Below are 16,049 nucleotides of genomic sequence, written 5' to 3' on the forward strand. Positions count from 1 at the left end.
TGTTATAAAAGCAGATTCTTGAGCCTCATTCCAGACCTAGTGAATCAAAATTTCCGAGAGTTAGTCTCAGCAATCTGGTTTTAACAGAACTTTCAAGTGATGCTACTATAAAGTTTGAGCACTGCTGTGTTCTGAACTGTAAGCTCCCTGAAGGTAGAGGTCATCTATGCCCCATGACCCTTCTATTCCTAATGTCTAGCAGAGGGAGCAAATGAATGGGTAAATGAAAGAATCTACTATGCCTTAGCGACAGCTGAAAACCTATTAATTAACTGACAGCAGGTAAGGCCTGCTAATACCTGTTATATATATAATGGCAAGAAATAAGAATGAGCTAGTTTGTGACTTTTGTAATTGTAATGAAAAATTAGCTCATTAGTCCTATAGATATACCAGTAAATAATGTAGAGTCTACAATTTGTGATTGAATACTTTTATCTTTTGTGAGTCTTTTTTATGAACTGCATCATTTTATGGGATGATTTATATTGATATTAATACACAGACTAATTTTTTAGAACCAGCATCTTACCTCATATTGTACCTAAATTATGACTTGTGAGTTCACTCACCAATAGCATATGTGAGGATTGTATCAGTCCATTCTCATGCTGCTATGAGGACATACCTGAGATTGGTTAATTTATAAAGAAAACAGTTTCAATTGACTCACATTTCCTCGGGGCTGAGGAGTCCTCAGGAAACTTACAATCATGGCGGAAGGCACCTCTTCACAGGGTGGCAGGAGAGAGAATGAATGCCAGCAGGGGAAATGCCAGATGCTTATAAAATCATCAGATCTCATGAGACTCACTATCATAAGAAGAGCATGGAAGAAACCGTTCCCATGATTCAATTATCTCCACTGGTCCTGCCCTTGACTCATGGGGGTTATTACAATTCAAGGTGAGATTTAGGTGGGGACATAGAGCCAAACTATTATCAGGCATGTATAATTAAATTAAAATTGGTGTTATTTTACTAATTGATATAAGCAATTAGAGCTTTCAGTTAATACTTTTCAAACTTTTTAATAAGCAGTTGGATCTTTTCTTTAAGAGAAATTTTAGTCAGAGCTCTATGTGTCAAACAGATAAGGTAGAGTGGCTCTGCTGGGAGCAGGGCAGAGGTGTTGCTAGCAGCTTTCCCTCTTGGCTGCACTGGAAACTTTGTGTGGTGTTGGTGATTCAGAGACTGGGGGCATTGGGGCTGAAAGATGGATAATTTTTAAAACCTGATTCTAGGAAAACGCTTTCTGACCGTGCTATCTTAATCAACATTTATATAATGCTTTACATTTTGCAGAAAACTTTTTGCATTGAAATTGCATTTAACTGCTGTTATTGATAACCAATGATTCAATCTACTAGATCTGCTTTTAGAATGGCAAATATCATAGATAGAATTCTGGGAACATTCCCTCTTCTTACTCCCATTGTATGAAAGGTAAACATGTGCATTGTTTCCTGGATTTTTCTATGCCCCAGAAGACAGCGAATGAAAAACTATGTCACTTGTCCATCTTCCTGCTTATTTAATTCCTTAGTAATGTAATCTGTGACAAATAAAAAACAAATTTTTACTTATGTAAAAAGAGACTTCATTCAAGAGATTATTTCTAGGGTATGAAAGTAACTATCAAACTAGGGGAGAGGATAATTTTTGGCAATAAGGAGAAGCTTTCTGACCATGAGATATGCAACTATCTGTTATGCAGAAAGGAATTTTTCTTTTATAGAAAGGACCAAATAAGGCTGGGAAGAACCCGATGTGGGGAAGTGCATAAATGAATGAGGTGAACAGGTGATGGTGGCCTGATTGCACGGTAGATCAGAATAGGCAATGGGCCTATTCTCTCTTTTGGAAGAGGTTGTTAAGGAAAGATTGTGTGCTGACTGTGGCTGAGTGTAGGTAAAAGTTCAGGGACCTTGGGGAAGGAGGAAAATCTTAACCAAAGTTTGCTTAATATGCATTTGGTTCTGATGGATCAGTAGGAACAAAACAGTTCAGCTAATCATTTGTGAAGCAAAACATGGGAATCTTGAGGGTCCGTGCCTGACCTTGTCATAAGGAAACAAAGGGGCACCCTTGAATCTTTCCTAACTCATATGGAGAAGGCTGGGTCTGTGCAGCGTGGCATTTCCAGAAACATGAAATGATGCCAGTGGGGGGATTTCTTAACCTTCATTGTTTTCCAGGATAGCAGGGCTTGGGTAAATTTCAACATTGTCATCTATTACATACATCATCTTAATTAGTCTTCATTAAGTGAGGGTAGTAAGTTTCTGCCATCTTACGGATGAAGAAGCTCAAAGTCAGAAAGGTTAAACAATATGCCTGGCGTCACAGTGCAAACATTCAAATTCCATTTTGTTTTGAAACCGGGACTATTTTCACTCTGCTAAAACATCATGAAAATCTTGAGATCAGAAATATGGCCAAAGGGCTATCTTATAAACCTGGAGTGTCAAATCGCAGAGGTCAGAAAGTGTTTTCTTAGAGCAAGGCAATTCAAACTATGCTTCCTTCAGCCACAGTGCCCCGATCAAAGACCACCACACCGTCTCCCACACAGCCCAAAGGGAAGGAGGCTAGCAGGATCCCCACCCTGCTCCAAGAAGAGCAGATTTGCTTTAAGTGTTTGACATACAGAGCCTCTGACTAAAATTTCATTTAAAAAAGGGATCCAACTGCTTTAAAAAAATTGGAAACTATTAACCTAAGGCTTCACTCTGACCCACAGCATTTCCTGGATGAACTTGAGGATTGTGCTGGTTAAATTCCCTGATTCTAGAAGTTTAATGGACTTTTTGGTGCTTGGATAACCTATTGATCAAAATCCAGTTTTTGAGGTCTATTCTAGTTTTCTCCTAAATTTAAGCTTTCTCACTTGCCATTTACCACCATCGTTCATTGCCCGTTTTCAATAGTCTCTTCAATATTATTGCCATACATAGATCTCCAGCCTTCCATTTTGCTCATAGTCAATTATGGTACAGACCTTTGCAACTAGAGTCAGAAAATTCTAAAATATTATCACTGAAAGATCAAATGTCATGCTTTGGTTACAGATCTGAGCAAGTATATGAAGAAAGGCATAGCTTGATTGATAAAATAGGCATTGTATATAAGTCCCTTGCTATAAATTATTTATAGTTCTGTGACTGTTGTTCCCGTTGGTTGTTATTCTTAACTGAAAAGAGTTTATTCCAACTATAAAATCTTGTTTATGTAATTATTTTATTCTTATTTTAAAAATACTATATTAAATATTCAACTAGATAAGAAAGAAGCACTTTATATATGGCTTTTAACCATATCTGCTTTTTAAAATGATAAATGCAGCTGTTCCATACTTTTTTGTGAAACCAAACAAAACCTAACAAACAGTCCCAGATAGCTTCCAAATATAATCAGAAGAAGGCTCAGTTACACATAACATGGCTTTTATTGGGGAAGCTAGGTATTCTTAGGGTTTAAAAGTTCTCTCTAAAGATGTCCTTTGTTTTAATTTTAAAGAAAGTTTAATTAAAGGAAAACTCAAGTTCTCCCTTGGGAAATAGTATTCTTATAATGATAATATTCTTTTTATGTAGTAATTATTTTATAGATTAAAAATGCTGGTGTTTGGAGCCCAGTGGAACTTATTGAAATGCATATGTTCCCAATGGGTTTTCAGAATATCTATTTAGGGAGGGAGATTGATACAATCATAAAAGCGGACATCTGGTACAATTGGATATTCACAATTTAGATTTTATAGAGGTCTTTTTAAATGACTTCTAGAGATTGGCCTATAAATATTTTGTTTATCAGGACATTATGAAACTTAGATATCATTTTCATGTCCTTTTCAACTGACCTCTCTGTCAATATTTATACCAGATGATGTAGACTTTCCCATTCTTTTATGATATGAGTTCACCCTCCTATCAAAATGTCCTTCTCCAGAGAGTGTCAATGGTGTCATTGAATCAGTCCTCTTCATGTGTTACCTTCTGTCCCCTGTCTAGTGTACTAGAAACCACACTGATTATAACCTGCAGTGACTCTCCTGACCATTCACCAATCTTGTTTCTTCCAGTGATGTCCCACAACCATAGGTACTGGAAGCAATTGCATTACCTGTATCCAAATGTCCTATGACACTGAAACTTGACTGGTCATCTGAAAGTATACCTTTATTCACAGCAATTGTTGTAAGGCTCAAGAGATGTCAGCATAGGCTAATGTCTAGTGTATGGATCTGATTGCTCCAAACTAGTAGTAGTTCTTTCAACTCACAAAATATGCAACAATGAGGTAAGTGAATGAATAAGTGAATGAATGAAAATGATGCAAGACCTTCCTAGAGCACCAGCGATATAGCTTTACTTGACTAGCTATTTAATTTTATACAACCATCTCCCAGTTGGCATGCCCATGGCAACTGAGGGAAAGGAGAACAAATAGTACATCATCTAGCCCTTCTTTCTTACCTTCCACCTGGGTCCAAAAGCCAGATCCTTCTACTTCTATTAAGATTTTTGCCATAATTTCTGCTTCAGATCAATGGGCGGATATTATTAGAGTAAAGCTCCTCCTTGAAACATAAAATTTTTCCTCAAAATATATTCGTACTTTTGGAGAAATGTATGAAAGCTAACAAAAATGACAAAATACCTGAAGGATACCTTGTTTGTTTTATTTATCTTTTTTTCTCTACATGTTTTATGAATCACTTTTTATCTAAAGAGATCTGATTATATACTGTGGTTGTGGTTAATTTAAATCTCAAAGTGTCTACCCACTAACATGTTACCACTTATGTCATTGATGATGGGAAAATCACTCTTTTCAGCTACTCCATGGCCCAAGAGAATATTCTAAGATAATGAAAAGAAAATACTTGTAAGCATATGCATTATCATAGAGAAAACAGTTTTCATACCATGCTATTGATAGAAATGATGATCATATAATATAAAATATTACCATTTCCCCAAAATACATAATAATAGTGTCATATTAGTCTCAAATAAAGACACTGTCATTCCTCCTTATCCATCCTGGGTATAGAATCTTTTAAGGGAGGGATTTGATTTGTGACGATCTATGAATGTGTTTGTGCCTGATTCCTCTAAAGGGCACTTTTTGTTTTTTGTTTTTTTTTTTTTTGGAGACTGAGTCTTGCTCTGTCACCCAGGCTGGGGTTGCAACCTCCTGGGTTCAAGCAATTCTTGTGCCTCAGTGTCCCAAGTAGCTGGGACTACAGGCACACGCCACCATACATGGCTAATTTTTGTATTTTTACTAGGGACAGGGTTTCGCCATGTTGGCCAGGCTGGTCTGGAACTCCTGACTTCAAGTAATTCGCCTGCCTCGGCCTCCTAAAGTGCTAGGATTAGAAGGATGAGTCCCCGCGCCTGGCCTAAAGGGCACTTTTAAGCCAGTTGAAACCAAACACTTTTACCAAAATGGTGACACAAAATTGATGTAGGCAATATCACACTTAAAGTTAAGGCTTTTCCTTGTGGCAGAGGGTGTTGGTATTGAAGCAGCAACAATTCCTTATAGGCAGTGGCTAAGTGCAGATTCTTGGGCTCAGTAAATGAGCTGAGTTGACAGTTTGGTAGCGGGGAGAAGAGAGGAACAATGGAAGTATTCAAAATCAGAAATCAGAAAGGCAACTCGAGTCTAACAGGAGGTGCATAGACATGGAAAGAGGTGCACCTGAAGCCAGAAGCCAGGGTGGGAAAGGACTCTAGGCCAAGATCCTCAAATTATTTAACTTTTCATTTAGTCTCTAAATTTGAATAACTGTTGTTGGAAAGATATCAATGAAACACAGTGCTTAAATGCCCAACTTAACATCTTTCAATCGTACCTCCTTGTCTTAGGATACAGTCATGCATTCTTGATGTATGGTTTAATGTGTCCTGGAAACTGTTGTATTCTTCATCCCTCTAGTTGTATTTCCAGCATTTCCCCATCTCTTTTGTTCATCTATACAATATAGACTGAGTTGCAGTCCAGAAATGCACCATGAGTTTTACCTCTGATCCTTTTCACATATTGTTTCCTTTGCGTGGACCGCTCTATGACACCTTTATACCCATACTTCCTGCCCCCTACACTCATGAGATTTTATTTCCAGTGTTTGCCACAGAAGCCAGAAAACCAGAAATCATGTTATTTCCTTATGTTTAGTCTTATCAGTTTCCAACGCTAGAATGTAACTCCATAAAAGTAGTGAAAGCATGTGTTGTTCTTCGTTGTATATCCACTTCCTAGACCACTGCCTGACATATGCAGGCACTCTGAAAGTGTTTTTTTGAATAAATGATGAATGGATGAATGGCTAGATTGATGGATGAAAGGATAGATAGATGAACACACAGTATATACTCAGTAAATCCCTATTGTGTAGCTGTCCAGTAAGGGTTACAATTGTAACTGTTGCAAAGGGCATGCACTCATGGAACTAGATCTGAAACTGGATCCCTTCCTTACACCTTATACAAAAATTAATTCAAGATGGATTAAAGACTTACATGTTAGACCTAAAACCATAAAAACCCTAGAAGGAACCAGATCTAATTCTCTTGGGTGTCAGATTGATATGTTAGCCAGAGTGCTATTTGATTTTTTTAATATAAAAATGGTCCTATCTCTGGAGCGTTAAGAGTTACTAAATGTCTCTGGGCAATTAGCATTCTATTGGTATTATTTCATTACACAGTAATTATAAGCATTCAGTGAGCAGTAAGGTAGAAGGAAGGCATAAGTGTTGTCACTTTTAATGAGCATTTATTTATGTCAGACACCACTTAAAGGGTTTATTGGATAATCTTATCTTCTTCTTGGCGTCACTCGGCATAGTAACATCATCCCAATTTTATATACAACGTTAATGTATATGTAGCCTATGTGGATCAATAGTGTGGTATCACTGATGACTGAGATTGAAATAACTTCCTAGAAAGTCCAAGGGATGTAAAGATTCTTCAAGTTCTTAATTTGTGTCTGTCAAACTCATTAATGAAACAATTAATTGGTTATTCCATTTGTTATTGCCGTGTTTTCTTTCCCATTTTACCACATACTTCAGATACTCCCAAATGCCTGTCTTTTTAACTTTACCCTCTCTCTCTCTCTCTCTCCTTCCCTAGCTCCTAAATTTCACTTTCTTTGTCTAGCACATTTGTTTTTTATTGTTTTGCCCCTCCCCCATTCTTGATTGCTGAAGCCTGAAAGACAAGCTTGTGTAGGCAGAAATGGAACACAGCCAAAACTTTGCAAAATTAGAGAGATTTTTAGCAGATTGAAAGGAGAAAAAATTTTCTCTGTCATACAGAGATGAAGAAACTTAGGCTCACAACCCTTAAGGCCGTGTGTCTATGTTAAGGAGCCATGGACTGTGATTTTAGTCAGGCGTGTGTGTGTGTGTGTGATGGCAGAATCATTTTTCATGATGTCTTTCAATGAGACAGTAGTTTATTGACTTTCATAATGAAATAGTTTTATCCTTATGTCCTCAGCTTTCAAATAGTGATAGCTGTATTACTAAAACAAATGGCCTGGGGTGTTCATGGTGTTCGTTTTGTTTTTATTGTTTGGGTGGGGGATCTTTCTTTTTACCCACCTGTTATTAGTTGAATTGTATCCACCCTAAATGATATGTTGGTGTCCTAACCTTCACTTCTTCAGAATATACCTTTATTTTGAAATGAAGTCATTGGACATGTCATTAGTGAAGTTAAAATGAGGTCACAGTGGATTAGGGTGGGCACTTCATCCAATGGCTGGTCTTTTATAAGAAGAGGATCCTCCTCTAGAGGTTTGGGTAGGAGCATAGCTCTGCCAACACCTTGATTTTGAACTTCTAGCCTCCAGAGGTATGAGACAATACTTCTCTGGTGTTTTAAGCCAGTCTGTGATGCTTTGTTACAGCAGCCCTAGGAAATATTCTACCTTTTAAGAGAAATTAACCTGTAAAATTATTGACCATACAATGAGGAGATTCCTAGGATGACTACCATGTTAGTTGTTACATTTTAAAGAAGTTTATTCTGCCGGGCACAGTGGTACATGCCTGTAATCCCAGAGTGTGCCACTGTGTCTGACATGTGGGGAGGCTGAGGTGGTAGAATTGCTTGAGGCTAGCAGTTTGAGACCAGCTTGTTCAGCACAGAGAGAGTCTATCTCTACAAAAATAAAGAAATAAATACACTATCTGGTTGTGGTGGTATGCTCCTGCAGTCCCAGCTATTCAGGAGGCATAGGCGGGAGGATTGCTTGAGCCTAGGGTTTTGAAGCTGCAGTGAGCTATGATTGTACCACAGCCTTCAGTCTGGGTGACACAGTGAGACCCCACCTCAAAACAAGTAAATAAGTGAATAAATAAATAAAACAATTTATTCTGAGCCAATATAGTTGACTCTGGTCCAGTGAAAACACAAACCCAAGAAGCCTTGAGTAAGTGGTCCCAAGGCAGTTGAATTACAGTGTGGATTTATATACTTCAGGAAGGCAGGAGTTATAGGCAAAGATATAAATCAATACTTGGAAGGTATACACAGGTTCAGCAGACTATCTTGAAGCAGGGGCTTACAGGTTATAGGTGGATTCATAGATTCTTTTATTTGCAGTTGGTTAAAGGAGTATGGTTCTGTCTAAAATTTGGAATCTGCAGAAAAGAATGCTTTAAGGTAAGATAAGGATGCTATGTAGCTTATTGATGGTGGGCAAGGGTGACCTAATTCTTGCTTTGCACGGCCTTAGATCTCGTCTCCAATTAGGTACTTTATTGTCACAAAGAGTCTGTTCTGTCTTAGGGTCTCTATTTTAACATTAATGCTGGGAAGTTGTTGCCCCTGAACTCTAAAGTGGAGGGAGTATAATGAAATTTGTCTGACCTCCCTTCCCACTATGACCAAAAACTCAGTTTTTAAGGTTTCTCTGGGTTCCCCTTGGCCAAGAGGGTATCTATTCTGTTGGTGGGGGCGGGGGGGGATTAGGATTTTATATGTAGTTTCTAACTAACAGACACACATACAAGGAAACTGAATATTTTTCAAGAAAATCAAGAAACTTCTAGCCATAATGATGGTGCTATTAATGTTGGCCCTTTATCTATTTGCACTCCTCCTAAGTATTTTCTACTCTCTTTGGAAATCACTTTCCCCACCATCCCCTATGGTTAGCCCTGAACTTTGAAAGAGTAGTTTTACAATGGATGAGGCTGCCCAGAGGGTATATTAGCCTAGTGCCATGGACATGGCCTTAATCTCCGGAAATCTTCACATTCTTTGGCCCAGGTCACATCTAAGAGATGAAAAGCTATGGTCTTTGCTCTTGTGTGTGTTTAGTTCCTTTCTTATCTCCCAGAGACTCTGCCAGATTAAATAGCAGATATCTAAAAAGTATTTTAGGCCCTCGCTACCTAAAGGGAAAAAGACATTATTGTTATCTTCTGAGGTAGGACATTAAAAATTGTGATCTCGATCACATATTTAGCTTTTCTCTTGTTGATATTATCTTTGGATTAGAAGTTGAAAGTCAAGCACCTTTTACTTTGAAAATATACCATTACATCTTCATTTGTATTCCTGGGGATGACAACAGAACAGTGATTGGCACCATGGTTCTGCCCACATTGTCCTTTTTGGTAACTGTCAATAGCTATTAATAGAGTAATTGCTTAATAAAAGAAGATTAATTCAATTAATGGAAATTGAGCAACTTTAAAAACAATAAGACACAATGTATTCCATTATTATCATAAAAATAAAAATATTCATAGTAGAAAATTTGAACAAAACAAACAATAAAGGAAACAAACCACCCACGATTGCTTAGCATTTATGTTTTAATTTCCAGCATTTTTCCATTAAGGTTATTAGTATGCTTAAACCATAGTTTTAGTTAGGTATCTTGCATTTTATTTCACTTGTCATTATCAGAATTTTTTTTCTGTTATACAAAATACTCTGCAAGCATCATCTTAAGTAACTGCATAATATTTCCTCAATTAGGATATATCATCATTTCTATAAACGTTGTCTGTTTCAGCAACTTCTATTTAATAACTTAAAACAAAAGTTTTAAAAATAAATTTTAAAGGTTTCATTTTAAATATACTCACCAACTATCTGATGAATGAACATCTATGATCAAACTATCCACATTTGTTAATAATATTCTGTGCAAGTTCTACCATTTTTTCCTTTTTCTCCAAAACTCAGCATCCACAAAGAACTAGCCTGGAGATATTATGATAACACCACTCATTTTACTTTCTTCATGCTAAATTCTGTGAAAGATACTGTTACTGGAAAAGGGTCTGTTCCAGACTCCAAGAGGGATTTGGACCTCACAAAAGAAAGAATTCTGGGCAAGCCCATAGATTAAAGTGAAAACAATTTTATTAAGAAAGTAAAGGAATAAAAGAATGCCTACTCCATAGCCAGAGCAGTGGCACAGGCTGCTCAGCTGAGTACATTTATAGTTATTTCTTGATTATACACTAAACAAGGGTTGGATTATTCATGAGTTTTCCAGAACTGAGAGCTCTTCCCCTTTTTAGACCACATAGGGTAACTTCTCGATGTTGTCATGGCATTTGTAAGATGTCATGGTGATGATGGGAGTGTCTTTCAACAGTCTAATGCATTATAATTAGTGTATAATGAGCAGTGAGGAGGAACAGAGGTAACTTTTATTGCCATCTTGGTCTTGGTGGGTTTTAGCTTCTTTCCTTCACCCTGTTTCAACAGCAGGGTCTTTGTGACTTGTATCTTGTCCCAACCTCCTGTCTCATCCTGTGACTAAGAATCCCTAACCGCTTGGGAATGCAGCCCTGTAGGTCTCAGCCTTATTTTACTCAGTGCCTATTCAAGATGGGGTCGCTCTGGTTCAAATGCTTCTGACAATAACAAGGTGAATCAGAAACAATGCTGCTATTTCAAGCACGCGTAACAAACACAATATACACTGTTGTACCTGTAATTCCAAGGAAAAATATCATACAAAATCCATGTAGACAAATGTTATTGTAGTTTAAATAGAAAAAGTATTTCAGGTAGGGACATCCAGAAACTGAACATAAAAAATGAAATTTGAGTTAGAATTTAAGATGAATACACATGTTTAAAGTAGTTGTACGTTTGAATGGAATGAATGGAGAGAAGACAGAAGTAAAGGTTAGAACTATCATAATGGAAAATAGAAATTTCAGCATATCTCCTTTAAACAATTTTGAGTTGCTGAAAAACCTGCTTTCTGTAAGGCACAATTTTTCAAGTTGCTGAAAAATCTTTGCTTTCAGTGAGGCACAATTTCTGACGCTTATGACATACTGAACTCTTGGGGTGCTGCACCACTTGATCCAATGTTTGTGCATTTCTACCTCTACAAATTGGTTGTATGGTTAACTAAAATAATTTGCTTTTGTTTCTGAAATAATTTATACTAATGTTTCCTGTTACTGTAAATATATAGCAATTGAAAGCATATACGCAAAGAAATATACCTGCAAAAAAAAGATTTTTCTCTTCTATAAATGCAAATTTAGTGCATGGAAAACACACAGCATAGATGAACTCCATGCAAATTATGGCATAATTATTGGTTGGAGGAGGGACAATTATAAAAGTGTGGAGGAACAAATTTGTAAATATAGAAGAATTGTGTACATAAATTGCTTCAAAAATATTTCAAGAACTTACTCTAATATTGCAAAAAATATGTGATTGATGCAGCTGGTAAATTCATACTTTAAAAAATGGCCTAAGCTTTCCATGAAACAATTGGCAAATGAATGTATATTTATGCATTTTTTTCTTGGATCAAAATTTTTAGAAATTATATCATTTAAATTCACCTAATTTTAATTGATCAATCAAAGATGAAAAGTAAAAAACATTTCATAGTTGAGGTTTAATACAGTAAATGTCTGGATGATATAAGGACTTGAATTCCAGACTAAGAAGTTTTAACTTTATTTTGGAATGTTTGCAAGATATTGTATGATTTGAGGCAGAGAAGTAACATAACCAGATGTGTCATTCTAAAGTGACATGAACAAGCTGTCAATTTTGCTCAAGATGAATTAAAATAGACTAGAAGAGAGAAAATAGTAAAGATTTTTTTGATAAAATAAGACAAGTATTATAAAAAACTGCATTATTGACACTCAGAATGAGGACAGAAATGGATATTTTTAAGGTACAACATAGGAATTAGCAATTACTTTAATGTAGTGCCAATGGGATGATAACCAAGATTTTAGGATTAAAATACTGTACAGATGAAAGTGACAATAAGAATAACAGGAAACAAAGGAGAGAAATACATGAGGAACGAGCAGTAAGGCAGCACAGAAAGTCAAGTTTGACTTTGTGTCTGTCAAATGGAGAGTTTGAGTTACACATCCTATTCTCTCTTCTCAGTCAAGAGGATCTAGTCCCCTATGGACAGTAAATAACTAAGCAGAATCTGGAGCTTGTGGTTGGTATTTATTTGCAGAGAGGTGCTACATGAAGCCATAAGAGGAAAGACATAATCATATACAATTAAAGCCAAGTGATCCCAACCTCACAGAAGTAAAGGAAGTTGAGAGTTCATGTAGGAGCGATTAGTTAAACACATGTAGGGAGAAAAGGGTCTATAACCTGTAACAACTAAGATATTAATGGTGACCTTAGATAATTAGTTAAAAATAATCACCAGAGTCTTCGAGGAGCTAAGGAGCTAGTCTGTGGTCACAAACACGAAGCAGTGAATGTGGAATTCTAAGAAATCTGCCTTGGAAATTAGAAATAAAATAAAAATAAGAATTTGAAAAGGGGATTTTATTAATGGCAGAGGTCTTAGGAAAAATAATCCATTGAGGCAGATAAAATTACAATTGAAGGATCCATTTGAATTTTGACTTGAAAAAAACATTACTAAATTACAAATAAACAAAATAGGCACTAACTCTAACATTAAGACAAACTTGTTTAATATTATGTGAACAAAGGTAGGTGTGCTGAAAAAGTGTTTTTCTAAAATATATAGAAAACTTGAACTGGTTATATACATAAATAGCTGTATATGTATATTTAGGAGAAAGCATAATATTAAAAAAATAGAGGAAAAAAGAACATATGCTTCCACCAGTATATGGGTTTTGGGAAGCTTGGTAGCCCAGAGAACATTTACAAATTGTGGAACATGCACCTTGCAGTTGGTATGAAGAATATAAATAAATTTAATTTTAAATAACACTTAAGAATGAGAGACCTAATTATAAAAAAATTATCATTTTTAATTCTATTTCATTTTATCTGATTATATCAAGGAGAAAATCCCAGTTTGGTGTTCACATGTCTTTCGTTTCCTAACTTCTTTTTATATTAAAAGAGAATGGTCCGCCACCTCAGAGCATTTGTCAGGCAATATCTGGCAAGTTTAATTATTTGCTTTAATTGAATTCATTTTTATAGTTACCTTTTATATATAGCAAATTATATTCATTTTCTAATTATCGTAGTGATATAAACACTCGTTTAAGATAAGTTCAAGTTAAACAAGTTAAACAAGTTACATCCTCATAGGACGTAACTTTTTCACAGTAGTGAAAATGGTACCAAAAGACAAGTGCTCGGGAAACTGTGGCCTAAAAAATGTTTTGATCTGGGAATTAGAAAATAAATGACCGGCCAATGGTTAATTCGTTGACTTTTGAGACAGTTATAGAATAATTCAGAACATTAGCTTGTTAATAGGGAATACTCATTAGGAGGGTGAGGAGGTCACATGAACTAATTTATGGTAAATGAATTAAACGATCTTAAGTATTTGGTCTCCAAAATGCATTACTTATTTGTCAGCATTCCCACTTGTCATGAAAGTTGTGATTTGTTCAAGAAAACTGTACTTTAAAATAGAATATTATTTATTGCCTTAACAACTGTTTATTCAGCACCTACTATGTAGCAAGCACTGTCATATCTCTTTGAGCAATACATGGATCTCTTTTCACATAGCTTGTAGTCTTCTGTGGTTAAAAATGAACAGTCAGTTTAATTCAGGCATTAAAATCTATTCATCATATTACCAAGCTCAATCATTTCCTTTTCACTACTAGACAAGTTTAGAACTGCAAATAGAAATGATTTTTTCTTTTGGAGGTATGACAGATTCTCCACTTCCATTATGAAGGAATTATTCAATTCATCCATAATAACAACTTCATGTCCCAGGGAAATTCAAATTGAAGGCCTGAATGATACTTATTGTAGTCTTCTAATTATTTGGTTTCCCAAAAACGTAGCCCAAGAAAATACGGGCCTTCCCTTTTAGCTATCATAATAAACAGTGATGTGAATAGTGCAATCTGCCAATTAGAGGACCTACGTAGAGCACATTTTTGATAGAAGAATTAAAGAGGAAGGGTGAAAGATTCAGAGCCAGCCAATAGTGGAACCTTGGCTTGCTAAGCAATGGCAGTGTGTAGAAGGCAGGATAGATGAGGTAGTGCCATAGTAACAAACATCCCCAAATCCCAGTAGGTTAAAGATAAAGGATTATTTCTTGTTCACAATGCACGTCTGTCTTGTTATGAGCCTCTACTCCATGTGGTCTTCACTTTGAAATACTAGCTGATAAAAGCTCCATTGTTCAATAATAGCACTATCTCAACATAGCAATGCTTATGTCGAATAGAGCACTGAAGACTCAAGCACAGCAATTAAATACTCTGGCCCCAAAATAACATAGGAAATTTCTGTTCAATTTCATGGCCTACAAATAGTCTCAAGGCCACATATAATAGATAGGTGGAGGTATATTATTTTTGACTGTATAGGGATAGAGAACAAATATATTTTGGTGAATAATAATATCTACTACACTATGTAATAATATTAATTTCCTAATGTCATCTTATGCCCATTTCAGAGTACCAACAGCAAAAACAAAGAAAAAAGAAAAGAAAATCAAACTGAGACTTTATTTTAACTATGAATTATAACATAATACTTCCATATTCTTTCATTTGGCTGTGTCAAATAGATTTCTTTAGCAGGTGGGCATTAAAAAGGAGGAGGAGGAAGAGGAAAAGAAGTAAGGAGTTTGAATTAGGTCTTAATACTTGAGGATGAACACTCACTATTCGACACTAAAATTAAAAAAAAAAAATCTCTAGTCTTTTTCACAAAGAAAATTTATTCAGATGAGCTTTGCTGACCTGGCAGCATATTTGATTTATAAAGAAACTTGAATATAAATATAAGAATTATTAGCAAAGTGTGGTACATGCAATTAAAATGTATACAGAAAAAATACTGTCTCAGAGAAATTTTAATTGAAATTTTGTATTTACTCGATGCTTTAATTTGAAAGTTCAAAGTGTATTAGATGGAATGCAAAATACTACACTGGATTTTCCTTATATACAAGTTACCTATTGTTGCATGACAAATTATCTCAAAACATAGTGGCTTAAAGTAATAATTAGTTTATTTCTCATAATTCTGTAGGTTGGATTGACTTTTGTGCCAGTGTCGCCTTCACTTTCTCATGGAATTACATTCATCTGGAGGCTCAGTTGAGGCTCATGTTCTACAGTGGCCTTGCTCGCATAATAGGTACCTCAGCTGGATTGTCCAGAAAGGCTGTCTCTCCACATATTCCTTCATCTCTGGCTTCTTCACCTGGTAGAAGCCACATTTCAAAGTATCAAGCGTCAATATATCAGCACTTTTCGAACTTCTGCTTGTTTCATGTTTGTTGATGCCCTACGGGCCAAAGTAAGGCCAGTATCAGTGTTGGAAGAGCTACCTAATAGCTTAAATACTAGGAAGTATGGTTCTTTTGGAGTTAGTACTATAATAATCTGCTGCTGGCCACCTTCTACGTCCATTGAGTCCTTTCTCTTCAGCATGCAAAACACTTTGACTTTCTGGTGAGACCCCATATATCCCATCCAAACATGTCACCAAGCTTGATGTCTGGAGCCTTATAATTTGCTTTAGGTCCACATGTGAATGAGGATCCCTATTGCAACCCTTGTTAATCAGGAG

At 36.0% G+C, this 16,049-nt stretch overlaps 1 protein-coding gene across 5 annotated transcripts in view; it reads left to right on the top strand.

Moving 5' to 3' along the window:
- The window catches only part of LRRC4C (leucine rich repeat containing 4C), a 1,375,811-nt gene that overhangs the window by 328,755 nt on the left and 1,031,007 nt on the right, over positions 1–16,049 (top strand). The window contains exons 1-2 of one of the 5 annotated variants that reach the window (XR_010121487.1): positions 7,771–7,877; positions 8,631–8,690. The exons of the other annotated variants lie outside the window; for them this stretch is intronic. The gene's annotated coding sequence lies outside the window, so the exon portion shown is untranslated. Of the gene's footprint in view, positions 1–7,770; positions 7,878–8,630; positions 8,691–16,049 lie in introns of those variants that run through there. 5 annotated transcript variants of the gene reach the window in all.

This window comes from Symphalangus syndactylus, chromosome 6, assembly GCF_028878055.3.
Source record: "Symphalangus syndactylus isolate Jambi chromosome 6, NHGRI_mSymSyn1-v2.1_pri, whole genome shotgun sequence".
NCBI classification, from domain to species: domain Eukaryota; kingdom Metazoa; phylum Chordata; class Mammalia; order Primates; family Hylobatidae; genus Symphalangus; species Symphalangus syndactylus.